This window comes from Macaca fascicularis, chromosome 13 (assembly GCF_037993035.2).
Source record: "Macaca fascicularis isolate 582-1 chromosome 13, T2T-MFA8v1.1".
Lineage (NCBI taxonomy): Eukaryota > Metazoa > Chordata > Mammalia > Primates > Cercopithecidae > Macaca > Macaca fascicularis.
Genome location: NC_088387.1, coordinates 121,369,162 through 121,384,143, shown reverse-complemented (window position 1 = coordinate 121,384,143; position 14,982 = coordinate 121,369,162). Strand labels below are relative to the sequence as shown.

At 41.7% G+C, this 14,982-nt stretch overlaps 1 long non-coding RNA gene across 1 annotated transcript; it reads left to right on the top strand.

Annotated features, from left to right (window-relative positions):
• Positions 1-606: 606 nt before the first annotated feature.
• LOC123568450 (uncharacterized) lies at positions 607-7,318 on the top strand. Its single transcript, XR_006691829.2, has 2 exons — positions 607-850; positions 6,464-7,318. It is a non-coding gene; the product is annotated as an uncharacterized lncRNA (long non-coding RNA).
• The last annotated feature ends 7,664 nt before the right edge of the window (positions 7,319-14,982 follow it).

Below are 14,982 nucleotides of genomic sequence, written 5' to 3'. Positions count from 1 at the left end.
AGGACACAGAGAGAATAAAGAGAGAAAAATAAACAATCACAGGTGCTGTGACTGTAATACCAAGTACCAAAAATAAAGAACAGTAGAACTGAAGGAAGATAAACTTTGAAAAATAATGGTCAAAATTCCCCAAATTTGGTGAAAAACATTAAAATACAAATTGACAAATTGAAAAGTAAGTCCAACAATCCCTTAGCAGTATAAGCACAAATAAAATGACTCTACAATGCATCAGATAAATGTATGGATGCATTTCTGAAAACTAAATACTAAAAAAAAGCTATAGAGCCAAGAAAAGATAAGACTAACTGCTGACTTCTCATGAGAAACAATGCAAGAAGACGACAATGGAATGAGATCTTTCAAGTGCTGAAAGAAAAAAAAAAGTACTGCCAATCCAGAATTCTCCATGGAGTAATAATATCTCTCAAAATTAAATGTAAAATAAAGATATTTTATAAAGCAAAAATCTGACAGAATTTATTAACAGCAGTTATTTCAATAAAGATAAACATGACAGTTCTTTAGGATAAACAGAAATTATATGGAACAGAAAGTGGGTCAAGCAGGTCCCTGAGTCCATCTCCTGCTTGTTTTTCTCCTGCAGTTCACGAAGACGCAGTTGGAAGAGAAATACTCAGCACCTGGCAGAACCCCCACTTTGTGATGGAAAATAATGTGAAGTTTCCTAAAAATATAGAAGTGGAGCTTCCATATGACCCAGCAATTCACCTCGGGGGGCACATCCAAGAGAATTGAAAGCAGCGACTCCGAGATATTTGTGCAACGTGTGCACAGCTGTGTGATTCACAGCAGCCAACAGCAGAAACCACCAAGTGTCTAGGAATTGGTGAGTGGATAAAAATGTGCTGTGTCTGAAAGGGGATCATATCTAGCCTCACAAAGGAAGGGAGTTCTGACTGCACATGAATGAACCTGGAGGGCATCTACTAAGTGAAACAAGCCAGTCACAACAGGACGAATGCTGTGTGGTTCCACTTATAGGAAATCTCTAGAACAGGCAATCACAGTGACAAAAAGCAGAAGTAGAGGTTACCGGGGAGCAGGGGGTGGGCAGTTACTGTTTAAAGGGTACAAAGTTTCAGTTTTGCCAGAAAAACTACATTCTAGAGATCTGTTTTACAACAATATGAATATATTTAACACTACTGAACTGCACACTTAAAACAGCTGAGATTGTAACTGTGAATCATTTTTTATCACAATAGGAAAGAGGAGGTGTGAATGCACCACTAAGATGAACACTGGACCAGCATCTGGAAACAGGCATGTGCCTCTTTGGTCCGGCTGTTACTGTGCAGGCTTGGGCAACCTGTCGGGAGTGTGGCTGCGTGGTCCGGTTGCCGTGGTTACCTGCAAGCTCACTGCAGCCTCAATAACCCTCCAGAGTGGGCTGAGGTTCGGTGGGGGAGTGCTGCGTGGTGCTCGGCACATGCCTGCTTCTCTGCCATCCAGTCCGGCCTTGCTTGGGCCACGGTGCCTGGGGTCAGTGCCTTGCTCCTCCCCACCATGGGAACAAGCACTGCTACTGCCTGAGGTTCCTGGTGGGTGAGTGACCAGCTTCCCCGAGTGGTCACAGACCTAGAAGCAGAGCAGTGTGGGATCCTGGGCCCTGGAGAGTGTCCCTTCTTTCCTGGGACCCGCACAGTGTTCATCCCTCTCCGGGGGCCAAGGCCCTTTCCCTCCACTGGTGGCACTGCCATGGTCTAAAGCTGTTCTTGGGCAACCATTTTCTGCTCCACTGAAAACTTTGACTTTTCCCAGAGGGAACAGCACTGGGGCTGGTTTCCCAGCCTCTCTGCCAGGTTTGCTCCTAAGGGCTGGCTCTGTCCCGCCACCCTGACTCTGGCCTTTGTGTGGGAGGTCTGTGCAAAAGGCCCACCCGAGACTGCAAAATTTCTAAAGTTAGGGCCCCAAGGATTCTCCAAGAATCAGATGAGGCCTTCAAAATTCATGGACTGTTTACCTGATTTCTTATACTCACTCGTATGGTGGACACCCTGTTGGGTTGCCAGATAAATACAAGGCTCGAATTGAATATCTGATAAATAATGAAGAATTTTTGGTATAAGCATTTCCTGTGCAATGTCTGGGATTTCCTATATGAAAAGGGAATTCACTGTTTATCAGAAAATCAAGTTGAACTGGGTGCCCTGTATTCTCATCTGCCCGAACTGGCACCCCTGGCCCTTGTTCTCGATTCCATTTTGAGATGTTTGTAATCACTGAGTGTAAACATTTGAGAACACAAAGTTGTCAGCACTTCACAAAGATTTCCTCTCTCATCGCTCTTATTAAACATAATACTGGAAGTCCTAGCCAGAGCAATTAGGCAAGAAAAATAAATAAAGGCTATCAAAATTGGAAAGGAGGAAGTCAAATTGTCCCTGTTTGCAGATGACATGACTTATATATAGAAAACCCTAAAAACTCTACAAAAAAACTCTTAGGGCTGGGCACGGTGGCTCATGCCTTTAATCCCAGCACTTTGGTAGGCTGAGGTAAGGGGATCGCTTAAGGTCAGGAGTTTGTGACCAGCCTGGTCAACATGGTAAAACCCTGTCTCTACTAAAAATACAAAAATTAGTTATGCCTGTAATCCCAGCTGCTTGGGAGGCTAAGACAGGAGAATCGCTTGAACCCAGGAGGTTGCAGTGAGCTGAGATTGCACCATTGCACTCCAGCCTGGATGACAGAACAAGACTCCATCTCAAATAATAATAATAATAATGATAAAAACTCTTGGAACTGATAAATCCAGTAAAGTTGCAGAACACAAAATCGATATACAAAAATCAGTAGCATTTCTGTAAATGAACAATGAACTAGCTGAGAGACAAGTAACAGTGGCAATCACATTTCTAACAGCTACCAAAAAAAAATGTAGAAATGAACTTAACCAAGGAAGTGAAATACCTCTATAAGAAAAATTGCAAAATACTGATAAAAAAAGTCAAAGAGGACACACACAAATGAAACATTTTCTGCTCATGAACTGGAGAAATATTGTTAAAATGACCAAAGTAATTTACAAATTCAATGCAATCAGTATCAAAATACCAATGACATTTTTCACAGAAATAGAAATAAAAAACCTAAAATTTTTATGGAACTACAAAAACCCCTGAATTACCAAAAGGAAAAAAAAACTGGAGGCATCAAACTACCAAACTTGAAAATATATTAAAAATTCATAGTAACCAAAACATCATAGTTGTGGTACAAAAACATATGCACTGATCAATGGAACAGAATAGAGAACTGAGAAGTTAATCCACGTATCTAGAGCCAACTGACTTTTGAGAAAGTTACCAAGAGCACTCATCAGGGAAAGGACAGTCTCTTCAATAAATGGTGCTGGGAAAACGGGATATCCCTATGCAGAAAAACTGATTCTGGACTCCCACCTCTCACCTTATATAAAAATCGACTTAAAATAGATCAAAGACCTAAATGTAAGAGTTGAGACTATAAAACTACAAGAAGAAAGATTAGTCCAATGCTTTAGGACACTGATCTGAAAAAAAAATTTATGAATAAGACCTCAAAAGTACAGACAACAATAGCAAATATAAGCAAATATAATTACATCATACTAAGATGTTTCTCCATAGCAAAGAAACAGTCAACAGAGTAAAAAGGCAACTGACACAATGGGAGAAAATAATTGGAAAACTGCTCATCCCACAGGGGATTAGCATTTTGAATATACAGGGAACTCAAACAGCAACACCACCAAACAATCAGACTAAACAACGGGAAAATTATCTGAACAGACAATTCTCAAAAGAAGATATCGATATCACCAACAAATATATTTTTTAATGCTCAACATCATTAATTTTCAGAGAAATGCAAATCAAAACCACAATGAGATATCACCCCAGTTGGGATGACTATAATCTAAAAGACAAAAAATAATAACAAATGCTGGTAAGTATGCAGAGAAAAGAGAATTCTAGTACTGTTGATGGGAATATAAACTAGTACAGCCTGTATGGAAAACAGCATGGAGCTTCCTCAAAGAACTCCCAGTAGAATTAGCATATAATCCTCTATCTCACTACTGGGCTTTCATCCAAAAGAAAGGAAATAACTATATTGGGGAGATATCTGTACCCCCATATTTACTACAGTGCTATTCACAATAGTCAAGATAATGGACTCAACTGCTGTCCAACAACAGATAGATGAATAAAAGAGTATACTATATATACATAATGGAGTACTATTTAGCCATAAAAAGAGTGAAACCCTGTCATTTGTGGAAACATAGATGGAACTGCAAGACATTATGTTAAGTGAAATAAACCAGGAACATAAAGTAAAGCACCACATGTTCTCACTCATACATGGAAGCTAAAAATGTTGATTTCATAAAGAAGAAAGCAGAACAGAGGATACTAGAGGCTGGGAAAGGCAGGGGGAATAGAAGGATAGGGAGAGGTGTGTTAAAGGATACAACATTACAGATTAGATAGAATAAGTTCTAGTGTTCCACAGCTCTAAATGATGACTGTAGTTAACAATAGAGTGTTTCAAATAGTCAGATGGAAGATTTTAAATGTTTGCAACACTGAAAATTGAGAAATGTTTGGGATGATGGATATGCTAATTACTCTGATTTGATTACTATACATTATATGTATCAAACAGCACTAAATATGTACAAAGGTGGAAGTGAGCATCTTGGCTTTTATCGTGATTATTAAGTTTCAATATCCCAGTAACTTGTGTCATTTTCATAAGAGTTAAATGATCTTAAAGTTCTCTGCCTTAGTGTACTTGACAGCTTTTTTCTAGTGTATATTTTTAAAGTAAATATGACTAAATCTTAAATATAATTCACTGTCAAATAAATCCAGAAAAGTGCAAATATGGTAAAATTGCATATTCTAATATTTGGGCTGATTAGTTGAAAACATTAATTTATTTCTAACATAAATGTATAAAATGATTAATTAATTTAGATAATGACTATTAAATTATTTTAAAGTCTCTTTATTGAAAGCTAACATCATATTAATGAGTGTGGTCACCTTGAGAACAGTGCTGGGCTCAGAGTCAGGCATGAGTCACACAACACAAGTTAATGCACACAATTCACAGGAACCTGGTCCACCCTTGAGCTCCACCACGTGTGCCTTCTTTATGGGGCAGGGAACTCAGAGGGGTAATTTGAATGGTCACGAGACATCATGCTATAGAGTATCTCTGTTCGAAAGGTGAGATTCTCATCTGTTTGTCTTCATGACATATGATCTCTATCCCCCAAAGTAGTATTGCTTTAAATTAGAAAACTAAACAAGCATTCTCTGAGCAAGAACACCAGTTTTACTGACTTGCAAAATCTTACCAATTTTAGAAAGTTGCCCATGACCATAGGTGATGTCAAAGAACTGAACTTCACCAATCTGATTATAACTCTGTGCAGTAATTCACAAACCATGCATATATTTTATCTGCTTTAATGTATATTGTATTTATTTTCAATCATTTAATTTAAAATGAACACATCATTAACAACATTTTTACATGTGTAATTTTTTTAGAATAACTAAGAGGTAGGTCCTGTGACAATAAATTTGGGAATAAGTGCTTTCTGCAAGCAAACATCAAGTTGTTTGTTTGCTTGTTTGTTTTCATGTACACAGGATGCAGGGACATTTTCACCTGTGATATTCCTCAAGAGGAAAATAATTATGGAGATGATTTGAAAATCCCTTTCCAAGTTGTATTCTTGCAGTGTCTGATGTGTTTATTTACAGCACAATGCAGTGGGGTATGCATTTCAGTAAAGACTGCATCATTTGCATTTTCCATCATGCTTTACAAACTAGATAGCTCTACATTTTAATGACCGAATATCCATTTGATGGGTGTACCAGTAACATTTAATGGAATTTTTCATCTGCAAGGTTTTTTACATTCTTATGAATTATTTCCTTTCATTAAAATTTTATATATATGACTACTGACTCAAAGATCATTAATAATTTTTCTTGACTTTTATGTATAATGCCAATTCAAAATTTTATGCTTGGTGGGAACACAGAGGCAGAGAAGACCCGCACACTAAAAGAGCTATTAGCCAGCTAGGAAGAAAACCAGTCCTTGTAATCAGCAATTGTGGGTGCTCGTGAATTTATTCCTCACATTTTCTAAAAATTATCACCAGAATTACTTCTTATTCCTCAAGGCTGTGACTTCAAAACACTGCCAGTTCTTAGAATACGTCATTTCTTTTAGTCTTAGGCTTTTGAGAATGTGTCCTCTTTTCTCTACCTGGAATGCCTTTCTTTTTTGCCAGACTACTTCATATTTCAGAAATTAGCATCATATTTCACATCACGAAGTGTAATGTTACAGTGTTTCATGATGTTATCAGTTCCTCTGCAACACTGTCCCTCGGTGTCTAACTGCCTCCACTCTCTCTCCCCAGGCCTGCTCATGGCAGCTCCACGGCCACATGTGCTCCCCTGAGTAATGAAGTCCCCTGAGTAGGAGTCTGTGTTCACCATCAGTGCCTGAGGACAAGGGCCAAGTTGTCTGCGCCCCTGACTGTGTCCGCACCTGGAGCCTGCGGGGTCTGAGGCCCTGGGCCAGGGAGTCCTCGCCGGGCCTGTGTGACCGTGACCAGCATCCTCAGGCCTCCAGCACAGCCCAGGACTAGGAGCCCCGCCACTCCCCCACCTCTGGGGGAGCTGATCCCCACACCCTGCCAAGGCTTCTGAAGCACAGGGGCTTTCAGAATCTGCCCATTTAAACCCGTTCCGCAAAACACCCCTCCCTTGTCCATTTAGTAAGGCCAAACTGCACTAAAGGAAAACTGGACCCTTGTACCCACCTCCTGCTTCAGTTTTAGAATTTTCTGCAGGAACAGTAGAGCCCCGGAGTGATATCCACGAGCCACTCAACCCGGACGCCTATGCTTCTCTCCTGCGGCTTGCTGGCAACCTCCTACTCACGTTTAAGCTTATCTTTTCGAAATACTATCAATATCTTTCTTCCAAGCCATGGCACAATCCGTGCCCAATAAATTAAACCATTCATTTACTAAGTTCCCTCTATTGTAACTTTTAAGTTTTAGTAAATTTTTAATTTGAAGTAAAGTTTTAATTTTATACTAGATTAGTTGTTTACATACCTGTTTATCTCAGAAAGGAATTTCATTTAATTTATATTTTATCCCTAGTGTTTGGTATCCCCAATGTTTTAGTAATCGCAATGTTACTAAAAGAATGATGATGTGGTTAATCTGGACATAAAAAATTAAAATTTGTATTCAATGTAAAAACAAATTGAGTCAATCAGACATATATTTCATGACAAGCCTTCATTTTAAAACTTCATTTATGTATGTGTGTTTGTGGGCGTCACTGTGACCTTCCCTAGTCCTCAAATACTCTCCCTGGCAGACACTGTTTTGCAATAGAAAGCTCTATTATATGCTTCCTTTGAAATAACTGTTTTTTCCACTAATATGATGTTTTAGAGAAAAAAGTCTGTTTGATGAGTTTTGGGTATTTCGGGCAGCTGTCTGGATGGGACTTCTCACGCCTCTCTCCCTCTAACTGGTGGGCTATGTCCTTCTTTCCAAGGCATGAACAAGATGGAAAAGGAGGAAACTATCAAGAATGACCCCATGTAGTGAAATTATTCCAACACTAATTTATGGGAAACTTCTGAGCCTCAATTTAAAAATATTTATAATAATGTGAAATATTTCCAGGATACAGCATGTGCCAAGCTGTGTCATTTGTCTAAAAGAAACATTCCAATTCATCTCGTGAGTGTTTTCACCTTTAGAATATGTATCTCTTGTTAAACGCGGCTTGTTTTAAAGCTAAGTCTCAAAGAAAGACTGTGCTAAAGAAGGAGGAGGAGCAGGTGGGAGGAGAGGGGAGGGGAGAACAGGGCAGGAAGAAGAAGGATTGTTAGATCTGTGCCACACGTGACTTGAGTCAATCACAGTTAAATACACTGTAATAGCACGCTACAGATTTAAATATGAAAAGCCACCGGGGGTATATATTTAACAAACAAAACATGAATCAAGCCCTTAGGTCTTCTCACAGCAACCACACTCTGCCAGAGTGATGAAGCCGGCTGCAGTGTTCACCTGGCAGCAGCAAAGGACGCCTGGTCTGCCACGTGGTTCTCCTCCCAGCCTCCGCTAAAGAAGTAATTCAGACGGCAAAACACAGCTTGTTGTTCTTACTTAAAAACCGCGTGGTTAGAGGGTGGCGCTGGGCATCTTCTGCCTCGGGTCGTCTCTGCCATCTCGGCCAGTTCTCAGGGGTTCCTGCTTCCCTGGGCCTCTCTGGTCCTTGCTGGCTCCCGGGGATGTGTGTGGGTCTCCAGGGAAGTGCAGTGTGGACGCCGGCCCTCGGGGAATGAAGGGCACCTTCAGCTGCTGCCCATTAACCGCATGGCCAGGCGGATCATCTCGTTCCAGCTTGATTCTTAGGAAAGCTGGGTGTCTTCATCAACTTCTCAGCACCTGCATCTTGGACCTTCAGCCTCCAGAACTGTGAGAAAATCAACAGGAATTAATCAGCCCTGTCTGTGGTATTTTGTCGTGCCAGCCCGAGCTGATCGAGATGCTGAGAAAGGGAAAGTTCTCCGTAGTCAGGTCAGGAAAGCTGGTTGCAGAAATCACATGAATGGTGAGTAAATTAGTTCAGGTAAAGACGCAGGTCAATAAGCTCTACAGAGAAACAGAACTTCCAGAAGTCCTGGAGACACACAGAAGCTTCCAGAAGTACTGACTATTTCATGAACACAAAACTGGATGTTTTGTGAGCCAGACAAGGACATGGGGATCGTTTGAGCCAGGAGAGTGAAAATTCAGAAAAGCATGAAGGGCACCCATATGGCCCCGCCCTGCCCAGGAACACGGTCCTCTGGCTCAGCTCCCTTTACCACAGGACGGAAGAGCCAGGAGGAAGGTGTGTGCCAGCCAAACCTGTTTCTTTCAGCTGAAAAATAAAACGCTCCTGTCCCAGAAACTGACACACCATGTCCACTTGCAGCTGATCCCGCAGCCTGGGGGCCAGATCCCCGGGCTCACGGAGGCTGGGATGCATTTTCTCTCTGGGTGTTCATCTGTGCCAAGCAGAGCTGGGGTCTGTGGGCGAGCAAGGATGCCGTGTGCATGCTGGATGGCAGTGGGCTCCATCTTCCTCAGGCCCCTGCCAAAATGAGCCATGACAGGAAAAGTTAGATGCATGTGAAGCACGTGGTAACTAGACGTTGGGCAACGTGGTTGACATACTGGGGCAGTGTCCAAGCAAACGTCTGGGAGTGTTTGTTCTGTGCCACAGACAACAGAAGAGCTCACAGGGGAGGAACTGAGAGCTTCGAGTCCTGCAGCTCTTTGTGGTGCACCCGATGAAGGCCTGGCACTGAGGCTCTGCCTGCCCGAGTCCCCCTGCCTCCTACCTGTGGCATCAGGGTTGGGGGCCACAGACGAGGAATCCATGGAGCCCTGCCAAGGCACCGTGGCAGCTGTGGCTCACACCACCGCAGGAGCCTCAGCCACTGGGAGACAGCGGGGTGTAAGGGGGACTCAGGAGGTATCAGTGCTGCTTCGCTTGTGACAATGACACTCATCGTTTTCCCTTTTCTTCATCTGCCTTTACATCTGCAATATTTCCTCCGTGATATTTGAATTGGGAGAAACAATTTCTTGAGTAGGAGATGTTCTTTAAATTTCATGTCTAAAAATGACAGATGACAGCACAATATTAACTTTATCACAACGTGCATTCCATGGTGTGTTTTTCCCCTAACGCTGATACTGCTAGAAAAACATTTCTGTCTTGATTTGAATATACACTTTTCTCCTGAAGGATTAACGGCTTGAACATTTTGAGGAATGATTTTCAGACTGACTATTGATGAAGTTACTGAACCCATAGCTGTGCGTGTGTCTCTGTGTGTGTTTTCCAAAAGCACATTTCCTGGGAGCAGAAACACTACAAACTGTCTCTTTCGTCAACATCAGTACCCAAAATAGCTCATCAGGATCTGAATCAGGAAGAGTTTTATAAGTTTTTGTTACTAATGGGCAGTTCTTTGCAGAAGAAGAGCCTGCCACGTGGAAATTTTCTCTTGCACTGGGATTTGGCTCAGGCCTCAAAACAAACAAAGGTGCGTGACTCGTGCACACACATTATCAAGAAAGAACACGGACATACCTGTGGGGAATTGGCCCAGCAACCCCAGCTTAGTCACTTTCCCTCCCCCTCTCCCCTGGGCCATGTGAGAAGGTGAAGGAAGGAGAGAAGGACTTGGCTCCCTCCCCTCTGTCTTTTCTTTCACTCACTAACACTAGGGACGTAACTCCAGGGAGAGACTAGCATCCTTGGCTGCAACTGGTACGTGGGGCTCCCCTAGAACAACGGTGCGGGAGTACACATGGCACTGGACTCCCGTCTGGGACACAGGAAATGCACCAGCACTTTAGGGAGAGCCTTGTGCAGTGCCCTGTGAGTGGATTTCCGTGGCTCCCCTTCTGGGCTCTGTAAATGCCCAAACCCAGCACCTGGACTTAGCCTCATACGCTGGACCGAGCTTCGGCTCAGCCTTGGCCTACTGGGTTTTCTTTCATTTTTCTGCTTCAGAGTCAGTCATGCATGTTGAATATTGCACACAACTGTGCCCTGGATGTTCTATGTGGGTGCATATGACCACAGGCAGGTAAACAGTGCAGGTAACATGGCTATTGGGCAACAGGTTTGCATACAGACATTTTAAAGGATTCTACAGCATATGGGCATTTGAGATTCGATTTGTAACATTTTCCTCAAAATAATTCTTTTTTAATCGCCTATCTCAGAAGCAAGGTCTCCAGATTCAGGGAGCTGCATTAGCCACGAGCCGAACAAGCCCATCTGGGAGTTCCCTGGTTCCCACCATTGCTGGCTGGGCCAGTCCTCAGGCTCTGGGTTCGGTCCCTGTCTACCATCACTCTGGTCCTTTCCTTTCTCTCTGTCCCTGCTGCATCCTTGGCTCTGTTCATGTCATCTGTTGAGCAGATGATGACCATTGTCTCTAAATTGCTTCCTGTCTTCACTCTCAAATGCCTCTAATTTAGAAAAGTCTCACTAACAAGCAGAGCATCCAAGATGCCTCATGTCTTATTTTCCTTCATTATGCAACTCAGGACTCAGTACCACCTTGTCCACCACATAAGCATCTTCTGCACCCACTTCTTCATGTGTGAGCTTCTTAGGAGTCTTTCGTTTTGAGCACACAGCCCAGCACAGTTTGTGGGGGATGAATGATTGCACAATGAAGGGTTTAGTGAGATATCAGAATGTAGAAGAGATAGGGAGATCCATTCCAGCTTGGACATCTTATCCCTGCTTTGAAGTTCCCTGAATTTGAGTTTGAAGAACACCCAATCCCAGTTTCTCCCAGGAATTCCTAGCAAACTCTCAGCTGTCCTGGGGAACCCTGTTCCAGCAGCCTCAGAGACCCCTGAGTGTTTGTTTTCTCTGGGACCAGAATGGGTGGTTTTCCCACATTTGTACTACACTTAACTGATCCTGGTGTGTGGATCTTCTTCCTCTTCTAGCCCAGCCTTGCCACATGCATCTCTGGGGAGGACTGGGGAGCAGCAGCAGATGATTATGTAAGCAAAAGTGCAGATAGAGACGTAAACTTACCATTCTGGGGTCTAGAGGGTGGTGACCCTCTTTTCACAGCTTCACTAGATGGTGCCCCAGTGGGGACACTACGTGGGGGCTCTGACCCCAACTTTCCCTTCTACACTGCCCTAGCAGAGGTTCTCCATGAGGGCTCTGCCCCTGCAGCAAAATTCTGCCTGGACATCCAGGCATTTCCACACATTCTCTAAAATCTAGGCAGAGGTTACCTCAATTGTTGACTTTTATGCACCTGAAGGCTCAACACCATGTGAAAGCTGCCAAGAATTGGGTCTTGCACCCTCTGAAACTACAGTTGAGCTGCACCTTGACCCCATTTAGCCACAGCTAGAGCAGCTGGGATGCAGGGCACCAAGGACTCTGCTTATGAAACTATTTTTTCCTCCTCAGTCTCTGGGCCTATAATAGGAGGGGCTGATGTGAAGGTCTCTAACATGCCCTGGAGACATTTTTCCTATTGTTTTGGTGATTAACATTTAGCTCCTCATCATTACTGATGGAAATTTCTGCAGCTGGCTTTTTTCCCTAAAAAGTGGGTTTTTCTTTTTCTATCACATCATCAGGCTGCAAATATTCCAAACTTGTATGCTCTGCTTCCTCTTCAACACTTTGCTGCTTAGAAATTTCTTCTACCAGATGCCCTAAATCATCTCTCTCAAGTTCAAAGTTACACAGATCTCAAAAGCTTCCAGTCTCTTTGCTAAAGAAGAGCAAGAGTCATGTTTGCTCCAGTTCCCAACAAGTTCCTCATCTCCATCTGAGACCACCTCGGCCTGGACTTCATTGTCTATATCATTATCAGCATTTTGGTCAAAGCCATTCAACAAGTCTCTAGGAAGTTCCAAACTTTCCCACATTTTTCTGTCTTCTTCCAAGTCCCCCAAACTGTTCCAGCCTCTGTTACACAGTCCCAAGGTCACTTCCACATTTTCAGGTATCCTTATAGCAGCACCCTATTCTCTGTGGTCCCAATTTACTGTATCAGTCTGTTCTCACAGATTATGAAGAAATACCAGAGACTGGGAAATTTATAAAGGAAAGAGGTTTAATTGACTCACAGTTCCACATGACTGGGGAAGCCTCAGGAAACTTACAATCACGATGTAAAGGGAAGAAAACATGTTCTTCTTTACATGGTAGTGGGAGAGAGAAATGCAGAGTGGAGGGGGAAAATCCCTCTATAAAATCATCAGATCTTATGAGAACTCACTCACTATCATGAGAACAGGATGGGGGAACACTCTTATGATCTAATCACCTCCCACAAGGTCCCTCCCCCAATACATGGGGATTACAATTGGATTACAATTCAAGATGAGACTTTGGGTGGGGACAGAGCCAAACTATGTCAACCACATTGTACATTAACAGCCTCACTGTGCTAATATTTTGCTTAGTATTTTTGTATTTGTGGTTATGAATGATATTGTCTGTAATATGCATTCCCTGTAAAATTTTATCGTTAATGTTTTACTTGGCTCGTGATAATGGGAAGTTTTTCTCTTTCTCTGTTCTCCAGAAAAATCTAATATTGGTTTTATTAAGTAAATATTTTATGGAAATGTTTGATGTATCCATAATGCTCTTCAATTTTTTGTTGTTGTTTCAATTAAAAGGTTTTCAATGTCAAATGTAATTTAGATGATAAGATTATCCATATCTTTATACACATTGTCCTTCAGTCCTTTTTTGCATATATAAATCTATCAGTTACCTGTCACTCACTAACAAACCCCTCCAAAACTTAGTGGCTACAAAACAGGTATTTTATTTCTTTACAACTCCGTGAGTTATCAGTATGGGCTTGGCTCAGTCAGGGCTCTTCTGTGAGGCTGCTTGTGTTCGCTGGGTGGCAGTCACCAGGCAGCTGGACTCAGCTGTGTGGTCTAGGATAGCTTCATTCCCCATGCTGAGCTGTCAGTGTGGCTGTGCAGTGTCTGGTCTAGGGAGAGTGAGCTGGGAGAGCTTGCCTCAGCCCAGGTGGCCCTGCAGGTGTCATAAAGCTAGACTGGCTTCTCCCTTTGGACAGCTTCCCTGGCAGCAGGAACAGAAGCCACTCCTTCTGGGAAGGCACCTGACATGGGGCTAAACCTGCAGTCAGAGCAGGGGGCTGGGTGCAAGGTGTGCGCAGACAGCCCTGAGCGGGATGGCAGAGCTGCAGCCCATGGTACTGCGATTCTAGGATATGAACTTCTACCTACAGTACTGTAGTCACCTCACCTTTTAGTTTAATACTTGCAAGGAATTTTCTATAGGTTGCTCTTCTAACTCTCTCTCCTGTTCCACTTTCTCTCTCTCATCAGTATGGCCAAAGGTTTATCAATTTCATTAGCCTTTTCAAAGCACCAACTTTTGGCTTTATTGAATATATCTTTTGCATATTTGTTTTTCAGTGATTAATTCCAACTATTATCTATATTATTTCCTTCTCTCTATTGTCTTCATGTTTAATTATGATTAATGTTTATATCACTGATTTTCCAGGCTTTTATTTTCTAAATTAAAAATTTAATTCTGTTAATGTTCTCCTAGCAGTGTTTTAGCCATATTCCTCAAATCCATTGTCTTTTATTATAATGAATTCTAATTAGTTTCACATTATTTCCTAAATTATCTTCAAACCACTAGTTATTTAAAATTTTACTGATCAGTTACAAAGCATAGAAAGATATTCTATTAACCTTTTTCTATCAACTTGCAATTAGTTTGTCTTCTGGTCAGGAAACATATTTTATATGAGTTTAATTCTTTTGAAAATGGTTGAGAATTGCTTTATGGTCCCTAACATGGTAAATTTTGGTATAGATTCTGTATGCACATGGATATATAATGCCTCCATGTACATACAAAATATTTACATATAGATGTACATACATACATATACACACACAGAGGTCTGTCTATATATACAATTGGTTTTGTGTTGCTCAACTCAACTATGTCATCTAAATTATTGTGATTTTGTTCTACCAATTACTGAAAGATGTATGTTAATATTTTCCACTGTGCCTATGTCTTTGTTTATTTCTTCATATGTTACTCTCTATATATTTGTCTTGTTTGTTTTTATACTATGTTACTAGGTCTATAAAACATTTGAGACTGCCTGGTTGATTAAAACTTTATCAATATAAAGTATTCCTTTGAAAGATTATCTTTTGTTAATATAGCTACATCAGTGTTTCTTAGCTTAGTGATTTTATCATGTGTATGTTTTCATTTTTCACTTTTAATCTTGTGCATTATCATACTTTAAGAGTGACTTATAAACATAATGTGATTATTT